Source organism: Zootermopsis nevadensis, unplaced genomic scaffold (assembly GCF_977971745.1).
Source record: "Zootermopsis nevadensis isolate Lab colony 2312 unplaced genomic scaffold, Znev_1.0 Znev_ptg000025l, whole genome shotgun sequence".
Taxonomy (NCBI): Eukaryota; Metazoa; Arthropoda; class Insecta; order Blattodea; family Termopsidae; genus Zootermopsis; species Zootermopsis nevadensis.
The window spans coordinates 8,122,970-8,145,329 of NW_028259157.1; the positions used below are offsets into that span (position 1 = coordinate 8,122,970).

General features: G+C 38.3%; 1 long non-coding RNA gene across 2 annotated transcripts in view; it reads right to left on the minus strand.

Annotated features, from left to right (window-relative positions):
- Positions 1-3,408: 3,408 nt before the first annotated feature.
- LOC147872636 (uncharacterized) overlaps positions 3,409-22,360 on the minus strand; it is a 225,448-nt gene continuing 206,496 nt past the window's right edge. For both annotated transcript variants that reach the window (XR_015537103.1, XR_015537102.1), the window contains exon 4: positions 3,409-3,950. This is a non-coding gene — a long non-coding RNA (uncharacterized LOC147872636). The remainder of the gene's footprint in view (positions 3,951-22,360) is intronic.

The following is a 22,360-nucleotide window of genomic DNA, read 5'->3' on the forward strand; positions in this document are numbered from 1 at the left end:
TCAGTTTTGCTTCAAATTCTTCCGTATTTGCATTAGGTCTACGTTCGTTGGAAACGCACGTCGACTCTCTCCCGTGCGACCAGCACACCCCAGCAGCCCAAAGTCCAACAGCGACCGAGTATGTCCATTGTACATCCCACTGAACTGCTCTGATCAGAGAGGCAGTCAGTGTTTTAGAATTTTAGCTTACTCAAAGAGCTGAGGAGGATATTGGACCTAACAAAGGAAGTAACAGAAAGATCGAGAAAAGTATATAATGTGGAGCTTAATAATTTTAACTGTTCATCAGATATGATTAGGGCTAAATCAAGGGCGATTAAATTAGTGTGAACATGGCAAGTGAGAAATCCATACAAAGATGAAGTCCCGTAAACCTCAAACGATTACTTCGACGACCTAGGTATTGACGGAGGACAATATTAAAATAAAGCTAGGGGAAACCGGATGTGAGGTTATGGACTGAATTCACCTGACTCAATATAAGACTGCGTAGACACTACAATGGACCTTAGGATTCCAGATGGTAATTTCTACAAACCCTTTCGTTGTGCAGTCATATAAGAATATACTCCGAAAGACGTTTGTGGCACCAAACGGTTTACTACCGTCACTTTCCCCTTTCCTCATCCAGATGCATCCAATCCACGCACTTCACCCCTTATTTTCCGAAAATCCATTTCAATATCATTTTCCCATGTACGCTTACGTCTTCCTTGAGGTCCCCTCACCAAGTCCCAGGCCCTGTGTAACATTTCGTAACATGTTAGTAGGGAATAATTAGTTTCTTGCTAAACTTCCAATCTGGAGGTCCACCCCATGTCGACCGTCCGCCGGAATGCTTTTTCAATAGGCCTCTATTTACAGCTACCCTCCAAAACTGCTGGCCGTCTGTTCTATCGTCAACCTAAGGACTCAGTTCGGATCTTCTACTCGACTGAAGTAGACCTGATGGAGTTACCCACGAAACCCAAAGAAGCGAAAGATTTGAGCTACTCACAGCGGTGAGTACGAAGATGGCAGTGTCCTGGGTTGTTGCGCAGTGTAGTCTGGTAGAAGTTTACCGACGTTTCAGAAGTGTCTGCTGCCTTCATTATCAGAGCGAAACAACCCAGAAGAGCGTCATCTGTAAGTCCACGGTGACTGCAAACACAACAGAACCACTTCCGTGTGTTCTCAACGCCTTGTACTGTTATGAGCTTAATTCATAAAGGACGCAAAGTTATGACAGCCCCAGGAAGTACTCATATGCTGCTTACTCAGTACAGCACATCCAACTTCCTGTTTATCTAAGCTTCCAGTAATAATACGCCTTTCTATGGCCAGCTACCATTTATTTATATTGCCAGAGCTAAATTGGATTATGTCAAGTAGCTTGAAGACGGATAAGGTCGTTGAGTCCACAAAGATCTTCAACACTTCCATCGATCTAACAATGCCTGCGAAACAAGGGTGTCCAAAATGTGAATTCGAAACACAACACATCCATCCCATTTTCAGAATAGAGTATTCTAGCAACTGTGGTGAATCCGTGTTAAGAAGTGAGAGAAAACAGGACATGCGTGGCTCGTGACATTTGTGCGTTTAACTGAAGGGATTAAGAACATTCCGACAAAACTCAATAACGGCAGCCAGGAAAGGCCAGCAATGGAAACAGAAACTTTCAGAACGTAATTCCAAGGTTTGTACCACCGAATTTACCTGCTTGGTAACAATAAATTTGACTGCGCAAGGCCTACTTTGGGCACCTAATTCTTAGTCAGTGGTAAGTAACAGGCATGTAGCACGAATCTGTCGACAAACCAAAAAGTGGAAACACTGAAAGGCGTACACAGAATTAATTCTAACCCTTCAAAGCCCAGTGATGACTATATGCAACTGGATTTTATGAGTTTTGTATGATTATGAGTGCAAACAGGGATTTTTTTCTTAAACAGCGTTAACCAGATGATTTTTGTAAAAAGAAGTTATGTGCTTTCTTTGGAGCACGTATCAAATTTAACTATGTAATAAGCAAATGTTGGTAGGCGATCATTTACTGATGGGTCATTTTGGTCCTTATGAGATCATATATTTGAATGTGTATGTTGTTATAGTAGTTGTTACGGTAATACTGATAAAGGATTTTGGCCTTGAGTCTTCTATCTGTATGTTTAATGATTGGTGATTATTTGCTGTCAATGGCTGTTATGAAATAATATTTATGATCTTCGTGTTTTATAACCGTTGTTATGATAATGCTCTTAAGAGGTTTTTAACATTGCAGGATTATTTGTTTACATTAGATTTTTCGTCAATCATGAAGGACAATTTATTATTTCTTAAATGGTGTTCAGACGAACTTCGGGTTCAAAGGGTTATTATTTTTGTGTCTAATTTGGCTTGCAGATAATATTTTCGTAATCCCTGTTCATAAGACTCTGACACGCCGGTAGAGTAACTTCGTAAGTTGCCAGTCTGAAGACAAAGCCCTATTCCTCTTCCATTCCCTTTGCCCAATTTCTGAACTCTCATTCATTTTGCACCCTCCGCCCATGCAACTCGATAGAATGATTCGCCAAGTGTTTCAATACGGAACCCAAAATCAACACTTCTAATAAAAACACACTCTTGTAGTTTCTCAAAACAAAATAAAATATCTTGAGCACTCAGCAATCATGATCTGTAAGAAAGGATAACACCACTGAAACAATACCCATATTGCACTGTAGCGATGCGCTTAAGTTGACATTGGGCGAAACAAAACATTTCAGCCATGATGGCAAGAAGACAGATAGACAACTATAAGAGGTAAAATAGTTTCAGTGACGTATTTCTTTATTTTACTTAAACACTTCATGCAAATAATGCGGGAAATTTCGCACCCCCAAAAGTTGGAAAACATGCACATGACCACATAACGTCGCAACCTGAAAGACCACAACCGATATGTTTTCAATACTGAGAACACCAAATATTATATTCTCCTTGTGCATCTCTAAAAGCTCACCACACGGAGACACGTATTTCGGACAAAAATATTTGATATCACACTGAGAATTAAGCATTATGAATTTTGCGAACAAGTAGTTCTTAAAAGAAAATGGAGTTAAATTTGGTTTTCGTGTATGGTTGGGATTATATTGGATAGATAATCACCCAAATTCAATTCCCCCAACACTTTTAGTGCAGACTCATCTTATACAGGACTGCAGTTTTGGAGATAAAGCAGACGTTCCGAGTCATGGCTTCTTCCATGTTATTTCCGTTTTTATGCACTTCGTTCATGAATTCCTGAGAACAGAAACAATTACAGGTCTCTATAATTAGATTGAGTATGAATGTAGCTCCCAAGGTCTGACATCCTGCAGTTTCGCTTTTATAAACTTTCAGCAGTTTAATTTTGATAATTTCATTTTCAGCGTAGAATCTAATTCTCACAAATATTTTGACTGTACAACTTCAAGCGCCATCTTGTGAAAGACACCTTGCTAAAAGTAGGTGTGTGAAACTATTAACTTTTTAATTTCTAAGTCTACAAAAACTCTTTAACTTTTTTCATTAAACTAAGCGCTTGTAATGATACCAGAACAGTCGACGTTTCCTCAACTAACGGAATTGTTTAAGTGGACTCTTCACTTTGCCATATAACTACGTGCCACTCTTGAAGTGAATTTTTTATAAAGTACTGCACTTTCGCCTCGAAACCATTTTCCCTCTTTTCCAATTGAAGAACAAATTTATTGTATCAATAACCAATAGATTTTCTTCGTCTCGGGAGTTTCTTTCCATTTCGTTCAGCTCAAGTCACCTGCTAGTTCTCCCCTTCATTGTCGCTCTCACAAACTTTCTTCATCTCTTTCTCTCTTTTTTCGTCTAGTCCCTTGCGTGGATGATTCTTCAGACCAGAAAACCGCCTGGTACTCAATACACACATCAGGATCCACAGAAGTCCAAGTGCTTGTTTCCACTTACTGGAAAGAAAAGGAATTCTTTTCACTTTGGTAAATAAAACAGTGTCTATGGGCTTTGTTGTTCATTTTCATGATTACCGATAAAAAGAACTAAGGACGACTTCGAAAACAATATCTGAAAACCATCCGCACTTAAAAAGAAAATATTATTTGAATCTGTCTAGGAAGAAAATTCCTGCACATAAGATTGTAAAAAAATTTTCCCCGTAGTTAAGATATATCATCACTGGTTTGGTATGAATTAATCTGCACGAGGAAGATACATGAAGAACTAAAATACATGAACCACGACAAGTCGAATTTGCAGTAATTGTAACAGGACAATCTGGTAGAACGGGAAGTGGGTGTAGACATTGTCTAAATAGTTCGGCACAGGGTCATAACGCTGGAGTTTGTGACAAGGGTAATGAAACTTCATGATTCATTAAAGCTGAGAATTTCTTAACCAAATGAGCAGAACAGAACCCCGCACCATAAAACCTGTTCTTTACTGAGACTGATTTAGTTTAAAATTTTTGTGCTAGGGTTATTAAGCTGAAATAGGGGTGGAAGAAACACATTTATTTCCATATTTCATATTTAAGGCAAGTTAAAAGAAAATAAATGAAAAATAAAGTGATTTGTGACTGAATACTAATGTTTACAATTAACAATTCTAAATAATGGGCATCGCACATTTCGTAACAGCGGCCGATTATATCGAAAAATGAATTTCATTAGAACATTCTCGACTAACTGAGGGACTGTTAATCTTTCAAGGCGGATTCTGCACCATGCCACTTAGTTTCACGCATTTTAATAGTCACAAAACGAGAAAACGTTCGAGCCCTTCAAGCGGTCTACATTATCGACTGATACACTGTGCCCTATTCTTTAGCAAAGTGAACTGGTACATTCTGTAGAACTGTTCCTTTCCAGTTTCTTCCACATCTTGTCTTCCTTCAATCTAAATAATCCGTATGGCATCTTTTACACACTTCCCTCTGTCTCACTTCGCCTTCCACCCTCAACTTCGCTGTCTTCCTTCTGAGTTTCAGATCACGGGAGGCTGAGAGTGCGATCCGTGAAGCGACATCACGCCATGCTATACCGCGGAGTTGTTACTTGATAATCCATGCTCTGTTACAACTGACATGGCGGTTCGTCTTTGACGTGGGCTCTGTCTTCAAAAATCTGTTAAATGGTTATGGCTGTTTCGGCTGTTTCGGCTGGCTTCAGACTGTGGGATTCAATCCCACGACAGTAATCTCTAAATACGGAAGTCCTAGGTAGCAGGAGAACGACGCTAGTTCCATCACCTGCCCCTGCTAATGACAGTCCTCATTGGATAGGGTTTTAATTGGAAGTTGATATTGGTTTTTTGTAACATATTTATTTGTATTTTATTTACCAACGCTATTATTTGATCAAAATATATGGGTCTAATAACAAAATGACACAACGAATTGGAAGGGAAGGAAGCTGTTGTGGCCGATTTTTTAATATTATCCTTGTATTTAGCTGGAGGAAATTAACGAAACTAAAATTACTTCCCTCGGGGCAACTGGTCTCACGGTCTAGGTGTGAACCCGAGATCTCCCTGATAAAACGCTTGAGTATCAACAACTCGACGGAGCCAAGTTATGGTCCAGAATTAATGAGATACAGAGTTAAACCGCCAAGTTTAACTGATTTATTATTAATGTTATTTCTATTAACAACAAGGGAAATGATCTAGCTTGGTTATCTGTCTTTTTATATTTTTTAAAGTTTTACAATTATATTAGTGTTCCCTACGTGGATTATTTTGTTTTTATTTATATTCCTTCATTTTTTGCTCTGTGTTAATATTGTTTCTATTTTGGGTTTGCCTGTACTTGGCAGTTATATTTAATACTGTATATTTATAAGTTTAGTTAATCCGTTTGTGTAAGATTTTTAATTTTTATTTCACTATTATTGTATATATTATCAGTGTTTGCCTGTTATTGGCTTCTTGCTGTTGGCAAACACGTAAATAAATTAATTGAATTGAATTGAATTGAATTAATTGAATTAAGTTACACCTTACTATGCAATCATTAGTCTGTGCCGACAGACATTTCTGCACGTTTAAACTGATCAGATTCACAACTACATTTTCTCTCTCGGCGGTAATTTAATTATACCAACAATTAAGACGATAACTGTCTGCCTTATTTGTGTTTTACTAATCGAAGCAATCAGAAGCTTAAAGCTTTATAGCGTCGGATATTACAATGATTCATAAATAATAAACTGAAACAATATGGGAGGAAGCGGTCATCACGTAATTTAAGGTACCATTCCGGAGGGACTGAAGAAAACAACACAGAATATCAGTCACGACAGTTGGTCTCCGTGCCGAGATTTAAAGGTTGGACCCTCTAAATGCAAAGTAAAAGTGTTAACCAATCGACGGCAAGTTTTGGTGATGACAGATTGAGCTAAATCGGTCCGAAGGGTTTTAAACAGTGCTTCCATCTTAAACTCAGAAGTTGGAGACGGCATGTTCCACCAAAACGTTGATATCTATACCTGCAAATCAACACGAAGTCACTACCAAGAAGAACAACACTGACAAAGAATTTTCTCTATTTTTCCCTTTCTTGTTTTAGTTACTTCTTACCTTTTGAATCACAAGAGAAAAAAAGAAGGGTTAGACTCTTTCATCTCACGTTCTTCTAAGAAGGTTACATAAGAAATGCTGATACGACCAGCGGCACCATCTAGAAATATCCTTGGGCAATAAAGGCTTGGGTATTACGGAGGATAGAATAATTTGAATAATCTTACTGTGTTTGTAGAATATATATGAAAAAGAGGCATGAGCTTTATAAGTGAAAAAATCTACCCAGATCTCCTTCATTCTTAGTAGAAATTGCTAAACCTGCAAAGAGTAGGACACTCCTGTGATAAAGAAAATTATAATATCTTTGGCAGTGAGTTGCACCAAATGCGTTTCTAAAGTTGATAACACTGCTACTTTCTAAATAAAAAAATCGAATCGAATGATGTACCTGAAAGTCATTTCAGGTGTGTCTAAACACGCAAAAATAAAGAGAAAAGAGGAGGACAATAATAAATGCAGAAGAAGCCCGAGAAAGAGAAAAGAGTTTGGAGACAATTGACAAACAGACGGAAGAATTTCAAAGTAAAGTACACAAAAAAAGAATATGTGATTCAGTAAGAATTCTATAAGATATCCGAAAACATCTTGCTCAATCAGTCTATATAACTCTATTTCCTGGTGTTTTAATTCATGATTTCGGAAACAAGCTAAGCAGTTGATAACGCTGGAGATTTTTATCTGCATCTCATCAAAATTCCTCAACATTTACACTCGCTTCTCAAATTCCCATCTATATTTTCCCCCTCTGATCAGATATTTATCTCTCATTCCACCAGTATCCGCATTCATAAAGAGATTAATTCTTCCTGAATTCTCCTCATACACACATAATTACTGCATTATCTGGTCTTGTTTATTTCACACAATTGTATCGCTTCTCTCTACTGACATTCCTCATGCAGCCTGCTGTTTGCTTGGTTTCCTGGCCACGATCAAACATTCAGGATAGATGAGCTGGCTTTTACCTTGTTGTTGTTGTTGTTGTTGTTGTTGTTATTGTTGTTGTTGTCTCTATTCTCCCGTAGATGTCCCGTAGGGTCCAAATACCCAGCATGCACCACCACAACAAATTGGGACTGGCTTGTACCTTTCATCCCACCGAGAAGTAACCAACAGCCGATATAACTCATAGTAGGTCTGCACAACATCTACCGAGCAACACAGTCTGTGCTTAGGGCCCTCTTCATCATGTGTTTCTCTCAATCTGTGTGTTCTCGCATTTTGCGTGACATTGCCCGCATTTAAATGATAATGTTCCCTGTTTTCGGCACTGCAAGCTGGTTATTTTAGCTTCTAGTAACAACGTAAGAATGGGACGCGTGGGATTTTAATATGGGAATATAATTCTGTCGCCATCGTTTTCATGCTTGAATATATTACGCGGGAGTTCCTATACGTGAAGCTAAACTTTAACAACACAGCGTAGAACTGTTTCCATTTTCAAACGAAGTTGAAACATTATGTTTTGCATGCTTATCGGAAGTCCACATAATTTGCCTTGAGGTTTACACACTGAAACAATTTAACGAAGGTACGAAAAAGAAAATGACGACTGTCCTTTCAGGGAATCAATTTTTTGGCATGTCAAGGGTTTTTTTATACCGAATCTAAAAGTCAGAATTATGAAGAAAACATGCAATCAAACGACGTAATTTCGGCATAAACATAAATAAACGGTTTATAAATGTTGAAAATCAAGATCAAATTACTGAATAACAACATAGCAATGTAAAAGTGTATCTGTCTTGGGATAGGAATTGAACAAATTACCTAAATATCATTTACTTTTTTATAGTGTACACAGAAAATACAAATACAATTACAACTTTATTCCGAGTGATGTTCATAAGGTTGTTAAAGCTTTTATTAAGTTCGAATTACACAATGATTGCTTTTCTATTGTTACTATTGAAATCAGGCAGTAGGTAGTGTATTTCATTACGTCAATGGTCACAGGTAATATTATTTTGTACTTCTAACCCGTTCCAATTTCTCAATGATTATATGGTTAGTGCCTGCTATATATTTTACAACGTTGTAAATGAATTACTGCATATATCCTTTATCACCGTAATTTATTGCAGTCGCCGAGTGTTAATACCATTCGAATGTTCACTGGCTTTAGTGGCACTGATGCTTATAGCAGTTGACAACAATAGAATTAATAATAATGTTTATTTTAATACTGACTGAGATACGCTGAACTGAATCGATGGGATAATTCCAGAAAAATTGGGTACCAATTTAGTCCTTATAACTAGGAGTTGCCCAAAAAATTTGCAATTAAATGTTGATAAGAAATGAGGTTTAAATTGACGGATTTTTGTTAGTGTACGGCGAGAAGTGAACAAGAGTCGAACGCATGTTTTCTGCTAGCCAGGCTGGCCAATGGCAGAAACTGTAAGATGGAACCTCAGACGAACTAAACACTGAAAGATAGAATTAAATATCAACTAGAAGATGTGTCTTCTCTATAGCAGATTTAAAATTTCAAGGAGGGATCAACACTCCACCCCAAGCGTGAAAAGACGTGTGTGAGTTAGAATGAAACGTAACAGAACCGTGACACAACTGGCTATGAAGAATCACTTCCGGTAAAGTGACGGCAATGTTGAATGGCAAGATGAAAAAATCTCTCTTGAGAATAAAATCATCATCATCATCATTAACAAGGTTCTTCAGACTGACAAAATTTCTTTTATCGATGTAATAACATGCTATTTCATCTTTATTAAATCTTTCGTGAAAAAAATCTCATACAGTGAGTGTAGCTCCATGTAGTCTGGTAGAAGTTTACCGAAGTTTCAGAGGTCCTTGCTGGCGATCATAGTCCTGAAGATGGCGGCAGCAAAGACCTCTGAAACGTCGATAACTTACAACCAGACTACATGGCGCTACAACCCACAATATACCCATCTTCGGATTCACCGCAGTGGAAACCTCAAATCATACTTAAACTCATACAGTGACGAAAACCATAAGTTTAAAGTTACATCAAAAGTTGACGAAAGAATTGAAAGATTATAAGGGAATAAAAATATTTCGTTCTCTGTTCAATATTATAATACCCAATATTCTGATAGGAGTAGCCTACTAAATATAATTCTTGAAAACGAGAAGATTAAAATATTTACAAAGAAAGAAGTCAGTCTTGAAGTAACACCGAGTTAAAAATATTTATAATAATATAAAACAGTTTCACTATGGACAGAAAGACAACGGAGATAGTATAAGCACGATTCAGACAAATTTTAACTCACTTCAAAGTGCAAAAACTATCACACAGGAAATTCACGGTTCATATCACCTCATTAAATCACTGTCTTCTGGGTTGAGACGCCGTGTGGACTTGCAGATAGATATTTACAAGTCACAAGCTAGAGGACCAACAGCGCCATACTTTATTTGATCATGAGAAATGATCTATGCGTAACCCTTGACTTCTTATCTGCAGACTGCTTCAGCCATCTTTATTTATTTTGTACTCGCCTGTCTTCAATGAACGTTATTTTGCGCATATAACTAATGGTTCATGGAACATTTCATCTTTCCATGGATTCAAAACCAGCGAGTTTCGTCACTGCAAATAAAAGAAATCTGTTGTATCGATAACAAAAAAATATTCCTCGCTTTTCCATTAGGTTGATTGGTAATAGTCAGCAAGATGCCCGGTTCCATTGCCCACACACTGGTGTGTTATTAATAAAAACAGTTTCTTTACTTTTCTGTTAAGTGAATTACTAATCAACGAACTCTCCCTCCGGAACATTTCATTATTTATAATTCTGCTCTAATTCACCATTAACAAAGAAGAAAGTGTACAAGTTTCAAAACTTCAGCAACCACTGAGAAGACATCACGGAATTTCTTACTGTCTACATGTTCGAGTATTAATAACAGCAGGCTAGTATGAAAGGAATAAACTCTTTTGTGTTAAACAGTATTATAGCATTTGCACTGAAAATTGCATTGAGGTACAGCATTTATAAAATTAGTAAAGAGCATCCAATGCGAAATCATTTTCACGGCGACTTACGCAAGATTCTTGCCACATGCGCTAACACAAAACCGACCGCCAGACTCCAGACTTCCGCCTAGCAAAGCACGGTCTCCGCACAGACCCCAACGTAGGCGCTAACATGATGAGGGAGGCACAAGGGTCTCCGAAACGTCGATAAACTTCTAAGAGACTACAGGAAACTACAACCCAGAAGGCGACCATCTTCAAACTAAATTATGTACAAAATGCACGCGATATAATTATTTATAACCTTTCTAAAATACAGCATGTTTCGAAATAAATCTTCCTAAGCCAATGCTTTGCGTATTGAAGAATATTAAACATTTTAAGTTTTCTTAAGAGCTTTCTTAATAAAAATCCGCTTGCTTATAGAAGTTTTGGCACAAATTTCACTTCTAGAGCTTCCAGATTTCTACCATTTCAAGCTACGGTCGTATTTTTTGTAACAAAGTTCCCGTTAAGTTATCATTCAAGAACTTGCTTTACATTAGTGTTTTCTTCTCTACTTTCCAGACGTAAGTCATTAACAATATCGTTTAACTCGTGTTGCATTTCGTGTCGAAGAAAATGACTGAGCAGTTGTTAATATTATGAACGCATCTTATTGACTTATTGATTCATAGGCTATCAGACTCTTCTGTTCAACTGTTGATGTTACGGGGCGTGGAAATAAAAGAACTATGATAACAAATAGTTGATGCAATTCTGACTCCTTGTTTATTACATTTTATATCACTTTCTTAAGCACTCCTAAATTATTATGAAACAGAATAGAACAAAATAATTATTAAGTTTTTTATGAAACAGTACCAGAGAACCAGAATACCATAGTCATTAAATATTTAATTTTACGAAATCGTTCAACCTCTGATCCCCTTGAAGTATAACGGATGTGGAACACACAGATTTGTCCCGACTACTGCACAACAGCAAGGCACTGTCATTTGGTCGTCCAGTGACGTAGCGCGCGTGGATCAAATGCTGAGAAGCCGGGCGTTGCGACGAGAAACTTTACAAAGGAAATAACGCGATAATATTTTGCTGTGAGCTCAATAGAGGGATCACTGCACTTTAATTCAGCTGAATGTTGAATTCATTCAGCTAGTTTGCAGAAGCTTGAATTCCGTTGCCATCCACTTGTCAGAGACATGGACCAATTTCGATATTCGCCCACCACGGCTCGCCTCCCGCTCACGGCATCGCCCACTCTTCTGATACTCCAGCTCCATTTCCAATCAATCATCCAGCATCGAGCGAGGCTGAGGAGTTTCCGTCTTCACTGCTAGAAGAGACGCCAGGAAACGGCATTGCAAGCGAGAAGTGAAGCGTAAAGCATGACGAAAAGATAGATAAGGAAGGGAAAAAGAGTAAAATGTTAGACAGAAAGAGGACGTAAGAATAGCGAACAAAAAGGCTAAAACCTCTGCTATTTTTTATTTAATCGAGACAGCAAAAAGAGACTGGCTGTAAGTTACTACTAGCTTAACTCTTGAAAAACTGAGAGCAATGTTGAATCAACCGATTTATCATGTATTTCCTCAGTTTTTATCAAAGAACTCTATACAGTGTTTTACCATAACATCGTTTCTTCTTCGGTTAAGATACAAACGATGAGTTTAGCCCTTTGCGCCATCAAGAAGCTTCAAAGTTCAGATAATATTACCACACAGCATTTTTGCATTTTGAAATTCATAACATGTGATGGCTCAGTCAGTATTGTGACTAAGTTACGGGTTCAATGACAGGTGTTTGATTCGGGGCAGTGCCACCACGTACAGGCCTGCTATGGAGCCCATCCCAGGTAATAAAGCGGCCGGCGCCTGAAGCTAACTACCTACCTCCATCTAGTGCTCTCCATACGTCTGAAATGCATAGCGATCAACTGAAAGCAAGGACAACTTTAAGGCCTATCGGCTTTCTAATTCCACCATCAATGCCAATACCTTCGTAAATATTATTCGATGAACCCCTTAACCGTTTGAAACCAACGCTTGTCGAAATAAAATTTAAGAATTTGGTCCGTACCGCAAAGAAAACACAATTCACCATTACAAACATCAACTTTTTAACTCTGCTTAAACGAAATAATCCTTGTTCACAGCAAGAATACGGAAGTCATAAATATAAAACGACTAGTTACTGATTTTTAATCAGGTGGTACATATATTTACCACTGAACTATAAAGAGTTAAGGGACCGATATATTGTCTTGCGCTCAATTTGTCATTAATCGGCGTAACGGAAATCAGCATTCATCAGTTGACTGGCTTATTATTCGGTTGATCTCTGTCTTATTTTAACGACGCTGTTTCAAATGCCTAGATTGTACGTCGTCTATCACAGTGGTATTCAACCTCGGGTACGCGTACCCCCGGGGGTAAGCGAAAACATCTTAGGGGATACATGAAATCTAAAAAAATATATATTATTTTATGATAAACACTGAATAATCAGTAATGGAATTTATTTAATTTATTTTAGATGTAGATTATATACTATGTATAACTTGAATTATACACCAACAACTTTGGGGGTACAAAGTTGAAGAGAAATTATACCTGGGGGTACGTGAACAGAAAAGGTTGAATACCACTTATCTATCAGACGGGACGATGAACGTGAGTAATGAATGAGTAGGGACTTGGAAGTGTCGTGGCTTATATCTAGGGAGAATGAGGAAAAAAACCAAAACCCGTTCTGGGTACGTCCCGAGTGCAGGTTCAGACGGAAACTCTGGAACGTTGTTGATTTGCATACGTACTCAGAGTCCTGTAGGAGATCTTGCGGATGTAGAGAGATGAGTGCAGTGTCTTACCCTCAGATCACAAAGTCCCCTGTACGAATGTTTCTCAATCAGGTGTCAGTATGTTCTGCTTAATGCTGTCAGTTAAGCTTCTTTCGGAACATTTTTTTAGTTTCACATTGGTGTAAAACATGGCGAAAAATTATAATTTGTAGTTATAAAATTTCTATCATAATATGTACACCAGCGATGGAGTGTACATTTATCTACGTCTAAGAAGGATGCAAACCCGCGACTGAAGTACGTTGGAAGGAAAGCACTTCAAATGCTTTGGCTGTAAAAGTGTGTCAATGCACATACATCGAAAATAAACTAAATAATACAGAATTATTATATTGGAAGCGTTATACACAGAGGAACTAAATTAAGTCATGAGACCAACGTCTTGAACATACTACAACTTGTAACAACCACACCCGACCATTCCCTCAAGGAATGTTTTCCTTCTGCAAACATTTGAGTGACTCTTTGTAAAACGAAACCTTGTGGCTTGTCAATTTGCCGCAACAAGATGAGAGGGTAAGACTGTGCGAGGGGTGGAAAGAAGAAAATAATTTGAAACGGGAGTCAAAGAGTGACAAGGCAGGAAGGAGAACACTTTTCAGCGGCAAGACTTGTGAAAAAGACACCTTCTGTTTCGATCTGAGCTTAACCACACAGAGGAAAAAAAAAAGTGTTGCTTTATTTTACGTCTGGCTATGAACTTCGTGTCTTGGAAAGTCACTCACTATCCAATGAAAGAAACATTTTTATACATTTTAATATTCAGGCATGAGAAAGCCATGAGGTTGACTGGACATGTGTCACGCTTGGGATAAACAAGACATATACGTATAAATAAAGAACCTGTGTTTTGGGATATAGCGCCATGTAGTCTGGCAGAAGTCTACGAGACTACACAGCGCAATATTCCAGAAGGCTGTCATCTTCATAAACATCGCCGTGATAACCTCAGATCTCTCACTAAGTTTCTGCATAACAAAGCTTAACTGGATATGTTACAGGAAATAATCTCTGTTTATTCTGACAATTAAAATAATAACAGAAATACAATATGAGTCAGCAAAATTCAGAGTTACTAAACATTAAATCTGTTAGTATATATAGTTAACACTGTGCTTCATAGGGTCAGGTGGGACATAACGTGAAGTAAGAAATAATGAAGGTTAAGTTAGATTAGGGTTAACCGCTGATGGTTGTAGCGAAGAGGGTCATTACCGGTTGAAATTGCTCGCGTAGACAGTAATTATTTTTAGTTATGGTGTATATGTCAAACGCAGATTTTACAATTAAAAGAAGTTAAATATTTAATTGTAAGATGATGGCGGAAGAGGAAATGTAACTCGGAAGCAGAGGGCAGCAATGATGCCGCAACTTAGAGCACTTTTAACCAAAGAAGACAAATTGGCGAATACTGGAAGCAACTTTTAAACAACAGGTTCAGCGACCACCTACGACATCTCCCCTCGCCAATCGGCGCTGCACTTTCTTAACCAACACTGTCATTTTTTCCTGGACACCAGCGCACTGCGACCCAGAGATTCTCCACGGCTCGGCTAAGGAATTAGTACTGTTCAAGAAACGATAATCGGTGATGTAATTTGCAGCAATGGCGCACCCAGGTAAAGTGCATAATGGCCTTAATCATAACCAACTGACAATGGATAAGGTCCAAAAGGTCTTGTAACCTTTGCAGAAGCTGATAAGTACCGCCACACATTCTTCATCCTGGAGGACTAAGGTTTCCTTCCCCTAGGCGAGTTGCTGTCAGAGACTCGCTACCCTGGCTCTAATATCGGAATACCTTCCGGTAGTCTTTGAAGCTCCCAAAACGTGACTTGCAGGACAGGGATTCCCCAGGAACGCAAGTTCCCCCCAACCAGCCTCACGCGGATGTCGTTCACCCAACCTTCGACATGACTGGCCACGCAGGTAACGCTCCAGTTTACGCAGAATGGAAAACGAAATGTTGGACGACCAAACAAGAGATGGAACTCTGAAATCTGAACAGGAATCAGTGGTTCAAACATGAAGGAGAATAATACAAAGAAATGAGTAACAACACCGCCCTCAAGCGCATTCAGAGAATAAGGAAGTGTCATCTTTGTGCGTTATGATGCATGGACTAACATTAACTCTCGATGACGTTCTACTTATGTTAAAACCAGGTCCTTCCGGATTTCGGTTGTTTCTCGGCTTTGTAATATCTGTCACATTCAATCCAGATGCTATAAATTACTATCACAGCACCGCGTGTTACCAGGCAACGGACGTACAACTTACAAAGCAAGAACGGATTATTAAATGCTTTGAGGGGACGCAGCTTTTGTTTCAGCTTAATCCTTACATTCTGGCTCTCAGATTGATATATTTGGAAACAGAGATAGAAAACTTATCGTGGCGGTGAAACTGTAAAACGTACTTGCAAGACGCAGTGATGTTTCGCACATTTAGCCATTTAGTGTGAATGTTTTCAGTGACTGTGGGTCCACATCCCAACACGATCTGAGAAACCGTGACTATGGGAACGTTTACTGGACTATAAATTGCCTGTTTAGAACCTCTTTCAACTACTTGTTTTCCACATGTCGAAACATTAATGTCGAAGAAGAAAGCGGCAGATATAAACATTCAAAGTTATAGCACAAATATTGAAATGTCCCCAGCTCTCTTCAGGAAACCTACTAGTCTTATGAGATTGAACTGTCCTATCAAAACCATCGCATTACAGCGTGAATACTTTAAATCAGTGCACACTAAAGGTGTTAAAACAAAACACATGGAGCCCACGTAAAAAAATTGCCTCCTACAGAGACAATGTCAAAGCCAAAATCGAAGGCTTTCTGGACGAAGAAAGTTTCTGACGTCATTTCTCAGTCTCGGCAGGCGGGTGGAAAGAATGCCACACAGTACAGTACAATAAAAGTTTAAACTTTTCTGACGATGGCGCGTTTTAATATGTAAAACGTTTTTTGACTTCCTCCATCGTCTAAATTACAAAATTGCAACGTTCCGGGAGCTGGATTTTGTTTCCGCCTTCAGGTAAAAAGGGGTAACAGGACAGAAGTCTCTCTGCTGGGACGAGGCTACGTTAACCACGAAGCGCAACAAATACGCCTCTTTAGACAGAGCAGAACCCTGCTTCCGGAAAGCCCTAGTTTTACGATGGAAAAGTTCCAAAAGAACAATTTTACATAAAACAGTACATCTTTCATAAGCACATTATATCACCTTCGAGGGGTAGTGGATCGAGTCCTTGTCTAGACAGCTGCTATCATAATGAAGTACTCAGTCAGTCCTGTAAGTGAATGTCAGAATGTAATATTTAGGTTATGACCGCTGTCTTATCTTTATTCACAATTCGTAATTATTCTCTCACACTTCACCAGACACAAGACTGGTGAAGACTTGTGTTCAGTGGAATACACGATCAGAGTTTTGGACCAGATGTCGCTCAAAATCTAATATTTTCGATGTATTTTCAAGTTTCCCCAGGCGAATATCTGGATGATATTTTAAAAGACGCATCTGCAGCCACTTTCCAAACAATGCATTAATAGTTTATGATTATTTTCCAGTTTCACTCGATGCTATATGATTTGTACAGGCGAAAAACCAAAAACATCACGTGAAGTTGTTATCACAAGTATTTATGTTCATATCATTATCGTATGTTCAAGGCACTGAAGAACGGGTCGCCTAAGTATTCTAAGTAAGTAAATAAGTAAGTATCATTATCGTGGCTATCCACAGAATAACTGCTAATTATAATATTCGTAATCAGCCTGGCAAAACTTAAAGGATGGTCTCTCCCTATGTACATACATGTGTGTGTATGTGTGGGCGCGTCTTTTGAGTAATGTATATTAATAAAAAAACATCGAAAAGCACACTATCACTAACTGTCTAACTAAGGATAATACTGTCTCCAATTTTTCGAGAATTTCATAGCTTATAATTTTTCACTCTACACATTTCACCGGTAAATAATTTGCATATACACATCAATGATCATCAATTAATAAATGCTCTTTGGACGTGTTTGCGACTTTATTTTGATTAATGAATCATACTAATCACGATCTGATATCCTTTAAAATCATTTAAACTTCATTTCGTTCAATACTAAATAACATTACTTTAATTAATCGTTTTTAATCAACTCTGAATTTACCATGAAAGTAAAATCAATCAAATATATCATATACACATCGACAAACAGGGGTATTTTAATTATCGTTTGAAGTGTTCAATATTAATAAATGGGAACATTTCTGTAGTTTTGAAAACCCATAAAAAGACACATATAAATATATGCATCCCAATTACCTAGTAATAATGTTAAACATTTGGGAACTACAAAATCATAATGTCACAACTGTGTTCAAGAGCTCGTACAAAGAGGCGTGTTTATTTTTGATGAGCGAACAGTTCACAGGAAAGCGTTTGCTGACCAAACGTACGTTAATGATCGGTATTTTTGACAGCCTATGGGATTTAAACTGAGTCATAAAAATACTGTTTTTTATACCATGCAGAATCGTAGGTAGATGCCATCCTTACACTGAAGATGGAGAGAGTATGTTTCTTCGAAACGCTTGAATCTCACATAAATTAATTCAGTGCAAGTCACTGCTGCTTTTGTGTCCTGGCTATTTCGCTAGGTATGGTTTCCGATCGTACCGGCCAGTGCTCGGGTGGTTATAACTTCTGTAGAATCAATACTTTTAAATGGGAACACATACCTGCTGAAAGTACCGAATATTATAGCCGACAAAGAACACTTACAGCTTTACGTGGATTCCGAATCGAAGTTAAGAGTCTCTCCTAATCCCATGTAGGCTACATAGTGTTTAACTTTGTAGTGCTAACAGTGAGACTTATAGCGAAGTTACGTTCCCTTGCAGTAAGAAGAATGTATTTTTATAATCGATTTAATTTATCTCCGTTAATCCACATAGCAGCCACGGTGGTCTAGCGGTCAGAACGCTGGCCTTGTAATCCTGGGGTCTCGGGTTCGATTCCCGGCGGTGCCCGAATTTATAACTTGTGTTGGGCAACGCCGTGGTCTAGGCAACACGGAGTGTTCCTCCGGGGGCTTCCCCGGTTTCTCCGTGGCATCCCAACAATTACTCCATTCACACACAGAAGAAGGCAATGGCAAACCACTTCTGGATCATCTGCCAAGAACGTATATGAACAGGTCCCAGTCCGAGAAAAGGATGGAAGGATCCTGTTCATATGGACCTGTCGTCAGACAGAACACTAAAAAAAAAAAAAAATCCACATAGGTATTTTTTTTATTTTGTAGATAAATATGAAGGTGTTGCTAAAAACTAGCACCAGTCAGGAAGCAAGCTTCTCTTTACTAAACAATGTAACATTTTTATCAAGTACAGACTATAACACGTGCATGTCGATTAAACTAACACGTGTACGAACTTCTCCGTAAGTGAAACAATAGAATCCACCATTAGAAACGGAGCCCTGTGTAATGGGCTGGATCTGGGGGTTGGAGTGACGCCTGAAATGAATTTTAAATTGTATTTCTATTTATTGGAAAATATGTCACGACTTGCCCGTAATTCCGTGCTATTTGCTAATCTGCTGTCATTACTGATTAGTCCAGTAGTTAGTGAATGCACAAATCAAATTAAAATGGCTCAGAGCTAGGGACTAGCATTGACATGCAGTGAATGAACAACAGATACTGCTCGTTGCTGTAACAGTATCTGTTAGTGTTCTCTATTAACTCCACTTCGTTCAGGGGGAAAATGCTAATTTATATGCATACGGAGATGAAGGAGGGTCCATACATAACCCTCCTCTTGGAACAACCCGTGGTGGTACGGAGAGCAGACAGCCAAGTTATTACTGTATTAATAATAGAATTCATTGCATCTAAAAATAACAGACGTGCTTACAGTTCAATTCTCGAAACACAGGGTGTTTGAGAACAAGGAGAATAGGTATGATTTAGGCCTAGGGCTATTAAAGGTTGGAGAAATTTGTATATAATGAGTTCATGGACTCACCATTTACAAAATATTAAAGTAATAAAATTCAGAAACATGAGAAGGGCGTATCACGTAACACGTCTAGGAGACATAAGAAATCAACACACAATTTTGTTCGACAAATCTGAAGGAGAGAGAGAGCACTTGAGAAACCTAGTCACTGAAATGTGTATTTAGGAATTAGAATGTGGAGCTGTGGACTGGCTTCATCCAGCTTAGTGACATGTTTTGTAAAAACAGAAGTGACGCTGCGACTCCAATAACAGCGGACAATTTATTTGCTATAAGTTCGACTGAGGATTCATCGCCCTGATAATGGAGGCATCAAGCACCTCTGAAACGTCGGCCAATTTATACAAGACTACACGGCACAACGGCCCAGACAAAGTGAACTTCTCCTTCAATCGCAATTAATCTAAAGAGACAGAATGATGTCTCCCCTAACAACTGAATCTGCAAATACATTATACCCTTTCACTACCTTCCATTTATTCACATGGAGAGGGGATAAGAAACACGGATCCTGCGTAATAGAACCAGCTACAATATATCAAAACTCACTCATGTTTTTATTTCCACCCATTCTTCTTCCTGTTCATGTACTTACGTCATATATCTCCCGAGAGTCTCCCGCTGACCGGAGACACAGCAGTGGAGCATTGTTTGGGGTGGTTGTAGAAGGCAGGCGTCTTTCAGACTGTACAGTTGCCGTTCTGGGAGATGATACATAGTTGGCGACCCTGCAAGGCCTTGCACCTCCACGCACGGGATGCGGTTATGTTTCTACATTCTACTGCTTAAATTCATTTTATAAAATTCGTAGAGGGGACGGAGACAGCTGTCTTCTGGGCACTGATGGAGGCTGTAAGTTTATCTGAAACGTCGGTCAATATCTACTAGACTCCAAGGCGCTACACCCAAAAATTCAGTCATTTTGACACTCGTGACCACCGTGAGAACAGCAAACATCACACTTGGACAGTAATTTCTTTATGGAATCTTAACCCATTGAAGTCAAAGCTTGTCTGCATAATATTTACGGGTTCAGTCCGTACCTCAAAGAGAAAAGAACACTTCACCATCACAAAGATCAACTTGTTAATGTTGTTTATGAAAACAATCTTTGTTTACTGTGAGAATCATACGAAACCCATTATAAGCGGTCTGTAGGTGACTGCAAGTGACATATATATATATATATATATATATATATATATATATATATATATATACACACCACTGTGATGTAAAGAATCATCCCTTCGACATTACAGCACGGGAACATCTTTCTTGTTTCCTTCCGTCTATGCACTTTTCTTCCTACAATTCTCTCCACATATATATAATTTCTCTTCGGTCTCTCCTTTATTCTTGTTTCTTTCAGCTTTTCCTTCCAAAAAGGGTGAAACACATAATACTTGAACGAAAATGCATAAACTTAAAATAATTTTGGTCGGAAAAACTGAAGTCAAGGAACCACATATGGTAAAATAATATTAAAACGAATCTAAAATAGATGATGTTCGAAGACGTGGACTGGACTTAACTAGCTCAGTATAGGGACAAGCGGCGGGCTTTTGTGAAAACGGAAACAAAATTTCTGGTTCGGAAATTGCGAGACTACTTCAGCGACTGTCAAGAAGGACTCCACAGAGTTAGTGAGCATATTTGAGTTTTCTCCATGAAAGTAACATCTTCAGCATTGTGCAACCTACGATCTCTGTCTCTTGTCATTTACTGGAATTTTCCTAACGAGACAATTGCAAGTAGTTTTCTTTTTCAATTTTAATTTCGAACACATCCTGTCTGGTCTCATAAGCCATAAACGACAACCAGAAATTATAAAACACATACAAGAAACGAAATATCAGTTTTGTGTAACAATGCTTCCAAACTTAACTTTGTGGCCCTTGAGGGCAAATGCATTGTTGATCTGAACACACCTCAAAAAACACTGCAGTACACCTCAGTCCGCGTATACAAAGCAATAAATTACAACGCACAAATATGATTTACACCTTACAAGTAGGCCAACGAGCCAGAATAAGCAAGAGAGCAATATTGTATGATTTATTCAAATGGAACAGCCGTACTTTATCTCACAAACAGCGCGCGTTTTATTGCCGTTCGCAACATGTTTACAAATGCAAATTAGTCCCGCAGAGAGACAGACACACATGAGTGACTTACATCTTTGATGGGATTTCAAAATGTATTTACTTACAAAAAATAACTAGCATACAGACTAAATTTGAAATATAACCAAAAGACGCTGTCAAGTAATTAGCTCTCTGTTTTCTATTCCGATGGTTTAGTGTTCAAATCTTTGCTCGGAGACCGGATATCCTGAAAAAGGTTTCTTGTGGTTTTTCTCAGTCCTTCCATGCAAATGCCGGATTAGTACCTTAAATTATAACACGCCCGCTTCCTTCCACTGTATTTCTAATTCATTATTCATTAATCACCCTATTATTTGCCGCTATAGGTTGTAATACGACTTACTAATAACGTGAAGTTAACCAAGAACATGAAATGGCTGCCTTCTGGGTTGTTGTGCCGTGCAGTCTGGTAGAAACTGACCGACGCCTAAGAGCTGCTTACTGCCTCAATCATCAGGGTGTCGAATAAGGCATTAAGCACCTCCGAAACGTCGATCAATTTCTACCCGACTACACGGCGCTGTATTATAAAGACGGTAATATTCTTAAATACATTTTCTACAGCACTGCGTGTTTCTTAAACTTCTTAAAGTTTCGCGTTCATAAGCACATAAACCAACAAACGTTCGAGCAAATATTTTGTTATATATATATATATATATATATATATATATATATATATATATTATCGTAACGCTATTGGTAACATTCATTGTACATGACAAGTTTGAGGTTATTGAACTGAACAAAACAGCAAATTTTTCTGCCTTCGTTCGTGGTA